Here is an 11993-nt window from a genome sequence, read left to right as displayed (position 1 = left end):
GTTATTGACTGTGAGTGTAAAATGGTGTAAGTCACAAAACACCGCATTTATATTTCAGTGAATATTGGTTGTACTAATGTTTACTTTTTTGTCTTAGTGTTGTTTTTTCATGCTTTTGATTTCCCTGAATGCAATGCGGGGATTTGGGAACCTTATAAGTAGTTACATTTTGTATGGTTTCACTAAATTTTTCTTTTCGCTTCAGACTTTTCAAATCTTAAGATTGCATCTTATTTTGAATATTTTTGCAAATTGGAAGTATGCATCTAGGACTAATGGTAAACTAAAAAAAAAAAAATCTAAGTATTGTTCGGGGTTTAATCAGAACATGTATATGATAAATCAAAGCAAGTTGCTCATATACTTTAGTAGTCTTGTGTTTTAATCATCATGCTTTTTAGTGTTAAATATTACATACGATTGCTTAAAAAGAACTGTGTGGTAATGTATAAAAGTGCCCAGTATAGATACGAAGTATAGTAGTTATATTTATCTTAGTGATTTTTTTATTTAAGGAACAAACTAACTTGTATGTTGCATGTAAATTACTGTTTTTTCATGAAAGTTTCTCCTCTTCAAAAATGTTTGCAGCCCAACCCCCAAGATATGTTCCAGTGTTATTGATGTATTGTTCATTATGATAAGTGTTTCATGTTCATATTTTTTTATTCATATGCAGAAGTTTGTTTTATTTGTGCTTAAGAATGCTGGTGGCTGTGCCATATCATGAATTTGCTGTGAGAAATAAATTGTTATTTTGATTATTACTTTTTTTTTCTTTTTTTACTCTCCCATGCACATTTATAAACTGAATTCATGACACATGAATTTATTACTTTTATTTGCATAGGAGGAATGGTATTATTCAAATGCCTTTTTTCCTCTAATTATGTTCCAAAAAGTTTTGTTCCTCATTTATTTTAATTTATGAGATCTATTTTCACTCTAGCAAATTACATTATGAAATGTAGATTAATTGCCTCTAAATTGGTTTTAATAATTTTTGGCAGTCAATTCAATTTCAGTTTTATGTTCATGAAGGCCCTCAATGCTTTGCGCTGAGGCTCCTAAGTATAATTTTGCTTTCGTACTTGCATGTTGGTCATTCGTGCTTACATTGACAATGCTTGAATTTCCTTCTCCTGGCAAGTCATTAATTTCATCAAAATTTTGGGTAAAATCTGTATTATACCCTACTAGCAAAATTTCTTGCATCAACCTTGACAGATCTTGATATTATACTGACGGCGTCAATATTGACGTGTTTCATACTGCATAAAGCTTGCATAAAGATTAAAAAGCAATATTACTATAACAACACGTATGCAACATTGCATTCATCTTAAAATATCAATATTGATATTACCTTAAAATAACAACATTGCATACATGTTGATGCCGTCAAGATGATATTGATTTCATGCTGTCGCCGTCAAGGTAATTAGTACACAATAGAGCAGGTGGACCTTCGTTGATACTTGCGCATGCGCACAGTTCTTTCTACCCAGCGTCCCTCGCATTGCTGGCACATTGATTCAGTCGGTTCAGAGGAGTTGCACGTGGCCTTTGCATTTTTTAGGCTTCGTTAAGTTGGTTGCTTAGTTATTAGTGTGGAATAGTATTGTTTTAGGAATAACTTATGAATAACTGATATTGCATTTGTTTATTAATATAGTACTAAACAAGTCATATCGCAGACGATGTGCGATCAATGTTAGAAATGGCCGAAAATACAAAGGACATGAAGTCCAGAATTTCGTATTATCACTTCAATCTCACAAGTAAGATTAATTTTATTCAATGGTTATTTATGTTATTCTTTGAGATAAATTCATATGTTTTGTCCATGGGATATTTTCAATGCTGACATCCATTTGAAAATGTACTTTATTGTATTTATTTATTATTTTGCTACCTTTACTCTTAAATGTGCTACAAAAACTTCCGCAGTTATTTCTAAATAGGCATTTTATGTCTTTATAATACAATTAGAAGCAAGAATTTAAAAAATAAGTCAAGTATTACGCAAAAAAGGAAGAAACTTTCATTTTTTTAAATTAAATTGCGAGTACTATTAATATTTTTATATGAATTTCCGATCAGATGTCAGCTTTAAGAAAATATTCTCAGACTAGAAAACTATCTTGAAGAATAACAGAAATAATTAAAGAATGAAATTTAATTCTCGAGTTTGAAGTGAAAATAATACAAATAAATAAATGGATAAACACCTTGCAAACGTGCTGGATTTCATACTGTCATGTCCATGTATCCTGATATTTTCCTGTCATACCAATACGTATGCAATATTACAAAAGCAAGATCATCTTGCCTAGACCTTGATTTCATGCTGTCATGACAACATCCTTGATATTATCCTGTCATTATCAATACGTATGCAAGATTACAAAAGGCAAGATCTCTTGCCTAGACCTTGATTTCATGCTGTCATGACAACATCTTGATATTATCCTGTCATATCAATACGTATGCAATGTTACAAAAGAAGCCTACCTTGATATTTTCCTGATATTATGCTGCATACACCTTGTCAGTCAATATTGTGGCAGCCTGCTGACAGCATAAAAGGGAGTAACATAACAACATTGAGGCAGTATTAATGCAAGATGATTTTTCTTGCATGTCAACCTTTATGCAATACTGAGGCAAGATATTTTGCTTACTGGGTATTTAATGGCTTAAAAATATATTGAATCAAAATTTGTTGAACTGATCAAACATTTTGAAATAAATTAGAGAAGAATATTGCTTTTTCTTAATTTTATGCATAAAAGTAGTTCTATATTGATGACAATGAATCAAAAATAAATACGTTACATTGTAAGTTGATAACTCGGCATGTTGGAAGAAGACAAGAAACAAGTGTTGCAGTTTGTTTTCTTTAGACACTGGTTATTCTTTCAAATGCTTCTTTCTGGTAATTTGTGCAGTGAACATTCTTAACTTTCCATTCAGTTTTCTTGATACAATGATGTATAAGTGAGAAATATTTTCTATGCATTCAAACAAAGCTACCAGAGAAACACCAAGCCATAGTCCAAGTTGTCCTCCTAGTTGACTGAATAACTCTGAATCCTATGTAAAAATAAGGTTTGAAACCACAATTAGATAAAGTTAAGTAAGTGCAGTTTTGTTTTCACTAAAAAACTAATTATTTATTTACACCTTTTCAATTTTACATAAGCCATAGCATGCCAGATAGAACATACTTGATTATGTTTAAAGGTCTTTCACATGTTTGACCATCCTCATTTAATTCATTAAAAGAAAGGGCATTTAATCATTTTAACAGCTGAACATCTCTCAACTCATTTTCTTTTTTTCTTTTCCCATTATTGTCTTTGAACATCATTATTAAGTACTCAAGTTGAAAGATGGGCTAAAAGGGAGCAACATATCTGGATTTATGCTTGCTCTTGAAATGATTCTTCTTGAATTTGTTTTATGATTATTTTTTTTTATAAACGTTAGATTGTAACCTAATCCGAAAACTAAAATGTTTAGATATATTTTCTGACTCTTTACATGATTGTAAATAGAAGTAACTTTCATTACCGCTTCACTCATTACATTTTTTTACCTCACTGGTTCAATCTTCAAATATAAATGGTTTATATCCATCTACTTTTAAAGATATATTCTTATTTTTTTAAGATTAAAGGGAAGGAAATTAACTGGCATTTCTACAGAAATAAATTTTTTTGTTGGGAAAACATGCTGCTTTCTTTAAGCAACATGTTTTTTTTACTACAACTTTATATATATATAGCCTTCGAATTAAAGCTATTTTTAATGATCAAGTATGATCCAACCTAATTTAAGAATACTTTTAAATACTGACAAAAGTAACAGTTGGAAATTCAAAATGTTCAATAACAATTTCCTTATAGTATCAATACTTTAATGCAGTACTAATGTAACGGTCGCTGCTTGAAATAAAAAGAGCAAACAAAAGTTTGGAAGCTGATTTTTCTCCATTCACTTATTTGTCACACAGTATAGTGCTCCACTAAGCTGTTCAATTATATGAGCATATATCAGTACATAAGTTTAAATGAATGTTAGTAAAATTAATGGGCATTTAATTACTTACTTGGAACATAGGTTCCTGTTTGTAATAGGTCATTTCCAGTGTTTTGTAATAAACCTTTCAGCTTCGCCATTTCCTGCCTTAAAAATGAAAATTTCGAAGTCACTCGTTTGCTTATTTAAAAATGTTTTACTGATTTACAGATGTACATTATACCTATTCAATAACACTACCCAACACCAAAAATGCATCCGGCTCAAAAATATCTATTTCCATAGTATTTTTTTCGCCGAACACGAAAATCACAATAAAAAGTTAGCTCTAGTTTCAAAGATACAAAGCCAACTGGGGTAGTGAAATCTCACTAAAGCTATTTTTTCCTGGCAGAAGACCCCACCCCCCATGGGACTGGCCTGTCTTCTGAACATTGACCTGTGGTTGAGATAGAAATCTCACTACATAAAACCCAAATGGACTTTTCAGAAATGAAAATTCTGGTAAAAGAAAATGCCCAAAATGAGCCTCTAGTAGATCCACTGATTTCTGTTTCCACCCACGCTTATTCTGTTGGGAATAGTGAAGAACTTCATGAAAGTTGTTATGGTTTCCCAATGCCTGAAAGGTACATTTCCAATATACACTCCTGTTTGTGAAAATTGCACCCGCCATGAAGGAAGTTGAATGAAATTTAATACACAGCTGAGTGGTAATGGTACAAATAAATGATTACATTTTCAAACTGAACAGACAATAAAAAGAAATAGAAATTATTATTTTGTGTGGCCACCACGCGCCGCAATAAGAGCTGCTACACGACTCGGCATGGAGTGAAACAAAGTTTGAATATCTGCCTGCGGAAAAAGTATTCCATATTGTTTGTATGTGCAACCAAAGTTCGGTCTGTCGAAGCAACAGGACGAGGATCACGAGCGAGACGCCGCCCAACGAAATCCCACACATGTTCAATCGGTGACATATCCGGGAATATGCAGTCCAAGGAAGAAGCTGTACCTGCTGCGAATCAAAGTAGGATTTGACTGTCCTGGCGGCATGTGGACGGGCATTATCCTGCTAGAATACAGCCCCTGGCAATCCTTGCAGGAAAGGAATAGCTTGCGGCTGTGAAACTTCGTTTATGTCCTTGGTACTGTTCAAATTGCCCACAATTTGTAGCAATTGTGATCGTCCATGATATGCTATGGCTCCCCAGACCATAACTCCGGATGTTCGTCCACTGTGGCGTTCGATGATGCACTCCGGGAATGTGCCGTTCACCGGCATAGCGCCTGACACGAATTCGGCCATCACGGCGCCATAAATTGAAGCGGGATTCGTCAGAAAAGACGACCTACTGCCAATCAGCACGCCAACTCTTACGCACATTGGCCCATTCTAGCCGCAGGCGGCGATGGTTTTGCGTGAGAGGAATCCTGTATAAAGGAATCCTTGCGCGCAGCCCACGTCGCAGCAGCCCAGTAAGCAAAATATCTTGCCTCAGTATTGCATAAAGGTTGACATGCAAGAAAAATCATCTTGCATTAATGCTGCCTCAATGTTGTTATGTTACTCCCTTTATGCTGTCAGCAGGCTGCCACAATATTGGCTGACAAGGTGTATGCAACATAATATCAGGAAAATATCAAGGTAGGCTGCTTTTGTAATATTGCATACATATTGATATGACAGGATAATATCAAGATGTTGTCATGACAGCATGAAATCAAGGTCTAGGCAAGATGATCTTGCTTTTGTAATCTTGCATACGTATTGATATGACAGGATAATATCAAGATGTTGTCATGACAGCATGAAATCAAGGTCTAGGCAAGATGATCTTGCTTTTGTAATATTGCATACGTATTGATATGACAGGAAAATGTCAGGATACATTGACATGACAGTATGAAAATCAGCACGTTTGCAAGGTGTTTTATCTATTTATTTATTTGTATTATTTTCACTTGAAACTCGAGAATTAAATTTCATTCTGTAATTATTTCTGTTATTCTTCAAGATAGTTTTCTAGCTTAAGAATATTTCCTTAAAGCTGACATCTGATCGGAAATTCATATAAAGGTATTAATCATACTCGCAATTTAATTTAAAAAATGAAAGTTTCTTAGTTTTGCGTAATACTTGACTTATTTTTTAAATTCATGCTTCTAATTGTATTATAAAGACATAAAATGCCTAGTTAGGAATAATTGCGGAAGTTTTTATAACACGTTTAAGAGTAAAGAAAGCAAAATAATAAATAAGTAAATAAATACAATAAAGTACATTTCCAAATGGATGTCAGCATTGAAAATATCCCATGGACAAAACACATGAATTTATCTTAAAGAATAACAATAAATAACCATTGAATAAAATTAATCTTACTCATGAGATTGAAGTGATAATACGAAATTCTGGGCTTCATGTCCTTCGTTTCAAAGTCTAGGGACGAAAAAAGTTATTTTCGGCCATTTCTAACATTGATCGCACATCGTCTGCGATATGACCTGTTTAGTACTATATTAATAAACAAATGCAGTTATCAATCATTCATAAGTTATTCCTAAAACAATACTATTCCACACAAATAACTAAGCAACCAACTTAACGAAGCCTAAAGAACGCAACGACAACGCCACGTGCAGGCTCCTCTGAACCGACTGAAATCGTCGAGGGACGCTGGGTAGAAAGAACTGTGCGCATGCGCAAGTGTCAACGAAGGTCCACCTGTTCTATTGTGTACTAATTACCTGACGGCGACAGCATGAAATCAATACATCTTGACGGCGTCAATATGTATGCAATGTTGTATTGTAAGGTAATATCAATATTGATATTTTAAAATGAATGCAATGTTGCATACGTGTTGTTATTGTAATATTGCTTTTTAATCTTTATGCAAGCTTTATGCAGTATGAAACACGTCAATATTGGCGCCGTCAGTATAATGTCAAGATCTGTCAAGATTGATTCACGAAATTTTGCTATTAGGGAGCCGTCTCCGAATTTATGAAGCACACAATGAAACACCTGTAGCTGTTGACCACTGTGCTGCCAACTGTCTAGAAGAAGCTGTGCGGTCCGTCAGCGCCATACGCACCAGGTGTCTGTCATCGCGAGCTGATGTCACATTTCGGGGTCCACTCCCGGATTTCCGAGCTGTCCGACCCTCGTCCGTCCACTGCTTCCAAACACGCGTGATTGTGCTGCTGTTACGCTGCACACGAGCGGCTACTGCACGATAAGACAATTCAGCTTCACGAAGGCCGACGATTCTGCCCCGTTCAAAACTCCGAAATTTGCTCAAATTTCACTTTCTTTCATCGAAGAGGCATAGTAAAGATTCAGTTAGCATTTACTCTAGCATATAACCACCGATAATCATACGCGCCTCGCTACAGATGTTTATTTATATTCGTTCGATTGCGCTACCGGTCTGCAATTCTAATCATTTGCATATCATTGCCCTACTTACATTTCCTGCAATTTTCAGCTCACTCGCGTAAGTCCTTCGCGGTGCTGCAATTTTCACAAACAGGAGTGTATGTTGAAGTTAAGGTAAGGAGAGAAGTTGTTACGGCCCTTCAAAAACGCGCTGCTATGAAGATCACTGTTTTTGATAAAAATTTGAAGGGGAAAAGAAGCACCCTAAACTTCGGCCTAGATTTTGGAACTATTCCCATTTTTCCTCACACGATAATTTTATAACTATTCATATTTCCAAGCTGTGGAAACCTTTTTACACATCTAGTGTTCTTTTAATTTAATTTTTGAATACTTATAACTTTGTTTCAAAGTATTATTACCAGTTATACATATATATTTTGTTTGGGCCAATCCCTAGTAGCACCCGATATCTTAGCGTCATCTGTACGTCATTGCCGTATATCGTTTCATCTACCCGATATCGTATATCGTTTCTACTGTATAGCTCGTCATCGGCACGATATCACACGAAACGGCATTTTACAAAATTGCTTATAATAGTCAAATTTCAAAACTGTACAGTTATTTTATGAATAAAATGGAATAAATCAAAAATAATTCAGTTTTAATAAAAAAAATTCAAATATTTGAAATTTCACGCACTTCTCTAATCGCGACGCGATGACGCTTACGTTATCTTTACAATGACGCGTAAACGATATAGGCAGATATCGCAAACGATGACTGCACAATGACGCTTGCGTTATCGTTACAATGACGCTGACGATTTTGTCAATGGCGCACGCTCTGTCGGATTAGACATCATTTTATATCGTGACCCGATGACGCAGCGATATAGGATTGGTTATTTTCACGATATCGTCGTACGTCATTGTAATTTCTTTTTTTTTTTACTTGTACCCATTTATATTGGATAGTCACTCCTCTCTAAACAAGAAATTTCGAAAAATAACTTATTCTACGTTCGAAATAGGGTTTCATATTTTTTCATTTTTTTTTTAGGAATGACAACGATATTTTTCGCTTCTTCCAGAAGCCAGAGGGCGTTCGTGCTGTTTTCTAATTCAAATTTCAAGTGTAAACAAACATTTGCTTCGAGCGAACGTGGAAAATTTCTTAATTAATTTTCGGGATCTACATTATGACATTTGACTGTTTTGTGTCAACAAGCCCTAAAATTCAAAGTCAAACTCTAAATTAATGAATTTGTGTTTAAAATTTAAACATTGTTTTAGCGACAGTGAGTTTTGAATTATAGTGCCTAGAAAGAGTAGTGTGCCGATCGATGGGGAAAAAGTGAGGTCAGATCTGAGGGAAAATCCAGATGGCGCTGCGCTCGAGGCGTACGTTATGCTCCTCAATCAGACCTGTTTTAAATCAGCGATTGCATGCTGATTTCTCAGTTTAAAAGCCCCGTTTTTCAGATTGAACTTATTTCTGCGCAAAAGACAAATTCTGTAATAAGTGTTAATTGTTACAAGGGTGTTCATTTATTTTTTGAAGAATATTAAATTACCTTATGCTAATTTATCTTCAATGAAAATAGTAGACTATAAGGGGCCATTCATTAAATATGTAAGGGTCCCGAGGGGGAGGGGGTTTTTTCGAAAAGCCTCTACGTACCTTTGGGGGGGGGGGGGGGGTCAAACTCATTCTTACGTAATATTTTCCAAGTCGGTATTTCACATTAGAAATTGCGCGGTCAACAAGTGATTTGGCAGAGATTATGTTCCATTTGCGTATGGAAGGTAAGAAACGTATTAGGATAAGATGTGTTTTTATTTGTTTTTACACAGGGATTCAAGTGAAACACGGCCGATCGCAATTGCACCGATGCGATCGCTATTTCCCCAATTTGAATTCAAGTGTAACATTGCGATTGTCTTCAGTCCCGATTCCCTCGCAAAAATTTGCAATTGCTCTCGAGCTCTTGTAAGTCTGGAAAATCTCTCGCAAGTGCAGAAAAACATCAATGGCGTCCTGTTTTGAATGCAAAGTTGATTTTAGAATTAATGGAATGTTATTGTTGAAAATTTTCAATTCTAAATTGGCACTCAATGCAAGACTCGTTTTTTTTGTTTACCATAGCATTTTTGCAGTAGCCTTCATTTTACATTGGAAGTAAAATTGGTTTTATTTACTTAAAATATGCGATACTTCTTCAATTTAACATTGTTTTCATCCACAAATGCAGTACTTATTTTAATTATGACTTAATACTTGATGGCATAATATTCTGCATAGTCATTATACTACTTCGTCGTTTCGAAGAAATCAACGGAATTTTTTTCCGGCTGAACAACAATACAAGTTGAATTACGACTGTGATGAGGAATTATAATTAAATTCTCTTCATTGTTGTAATTTTACTAGTTAGTACTATACTAGTTGAGAAAGGAAAAGAAAAGGGATTGTTGAAAGTGAGTAAATTTGTTTAATGTTCACTATCTTACTAATATAAAATCTCAATTCTAGGCTAGTATTTTTCAATTATTTGCTAAAATTGCATTTACTTGCGCATTATGGTACAATAACAAAATGCATCAAACTTAGCTACATGGCCCCGGCATAAGTTCCTACTATCACATGTATTGTACTCCCATCAAAAGGTAAATTGTGAAAGTCTGAAAACTGGTAAATGTCGACACTAGTCGGTGCATATCAACATACACATACCAAAGGCATCGGTGATATACTTAATATTTCTGGTGAATCGTCGGTAAAAGTCGACATTCTTTAATTTTGGTGTTTTGCAGTAACATATATGTACTGCATATCCATGAAAAAAAAAAAAAGTAATTGGCAGAAACATTTCGCTGTAAATAAATGAAGATTCAAATCCTGTTGTTTTTTTTTTTTCCAATGAGGAAAAAAATAATGGCAATACTTCACAAAGGTGCATATGCAAAACGTAGTCGGACAAGGGGGGCAAATTTCGAATTCAGTTGTTCAATACTGGTTTGGGAGGGGGGGGTGATAGTGAAAAGCGAGCAGTGCCAGATGTTTAATTTTTCTGTAATTTTTATATGTCTGTGGCAAATGTTGAAACTGATGCCCTCACTAGTGATGGGCATTATGGAGACCTTTTGATAATCAATATCTTTCCAAATCGAGTACTTGAGCGATTGATAAACCAGATCTTTTGAAATCGAGAACTCCAGCTGAGTCAATCAATAACCAAGAATTCGTGACAATAAGAGTTCTCAAGTGATTCGATTATGCCCATCACTAGTCCTTACCCGTCTACCTTCAAGGTTTTATATCAAGTTTGAACAAATTTGAAGAAAATAATTATGGTGAATTTTGCCGCCTTTCAGAAGTTGCCACCTGTAGCAAGGGCTTGCTCCCATATATGTAGTACAGTCCAACTCACTAAAAACAAGCGCAAAGAGACTGCAGCATTTGCTTGTTATATATACCAGAGTGCTCGTAAAAAAAAAGGGTTTGTGGAAAAAATCATGAAAATTTATACATACTGAGTTATTTTTATATTTCAATATAACACCAAAGTTAGCTATTTTCTTTGAACTGTCTTATTTCTCTCTTTCTTGTTATTTTTTCAAGGATTTCATGATATGAAGAACATCGCCAATGGCATCTGCGGCTTAAAATAGTTTAACTTTTTTCTGCACTTTAGAAACTATTGAATACTGTAAGCCCCGCTTAATCGGGTAACGGATAAACGAATAACCCGTTTATACGAATAAAACCTCCTGGAATCGAATATTTCCCCATAGATGCAATACTAAAGATCCCCGCTTAGTCGAATAATTTCCCTGGATAATCGAAAAATATTAATCAGCTTTCACAAACAATTTTGATGAGAAACGTTTTGAATTCATTAGAAAAAAATTAAGTATGAACACTTATTGTTTGCATTCGACGAACCTCACCGGTCGACCGGTGAGTAACGGGTTACTAACCGTAACGTTCTATCATCTTTCGGTTACCATTTTAAGCTGTTGATTGGTTGATTAAAGCACATGATCGGTTAACTGGTTGAGTCGGTTGCAAGAAAGCATCGAGGTTAAACTATAAAGTAATATTTATTGCCAACTATCTTTACATTAAGAAAAATAGTGCAGTCGATAACCTGATTAAATAACACAAATAAATATTGTACACAATTTAGACGATGATAAATTGACAAATATTTAAAGTAAGATACGGTAGACAAGGAGGGGGAAAAGGGTGTCAGAAAGTGTTCCCAGAAGATCTTGAGCGAGCAATCGCCTATTATGGAATTTTTCAAAAAACAATGTTGTTCTGAAAAAAAAAGTGCCAAAAATAAAGATTTCATTACTGAAGTTGTAAGCTACTTTTCATAATTTTTCATACGTGCTTGTAATATACTTGTTTATATAAGAAATTATTTTGTTGTTTATTTAGCTTATTTCTAAAACTTAAGAAATAACACTAATTATTTCCCTTAAAAACTTGTTTTTTATTATTATGTTTTAAGACAAGTTGTAAATTTAAAAAGATAAATAAAATTTCC

The sequence above is a fragment of the Uloborus diversus genome, chromosome 4, assembly GCF_026930045.1.
Source record: "Uloborus diversus isolate 005 chromosome 4, Udiv.v.3.1, whole genome shotgun sequence".
Classification (NCBI taxonomy): Eukaryota; Metazoa; Arthropoda; class Arachnida; order Araneae; family Uloboridae; genus Uloborus; species Uloborus diversus.
Note: the sequence above shows the minus strand (reverse complement) of the source record.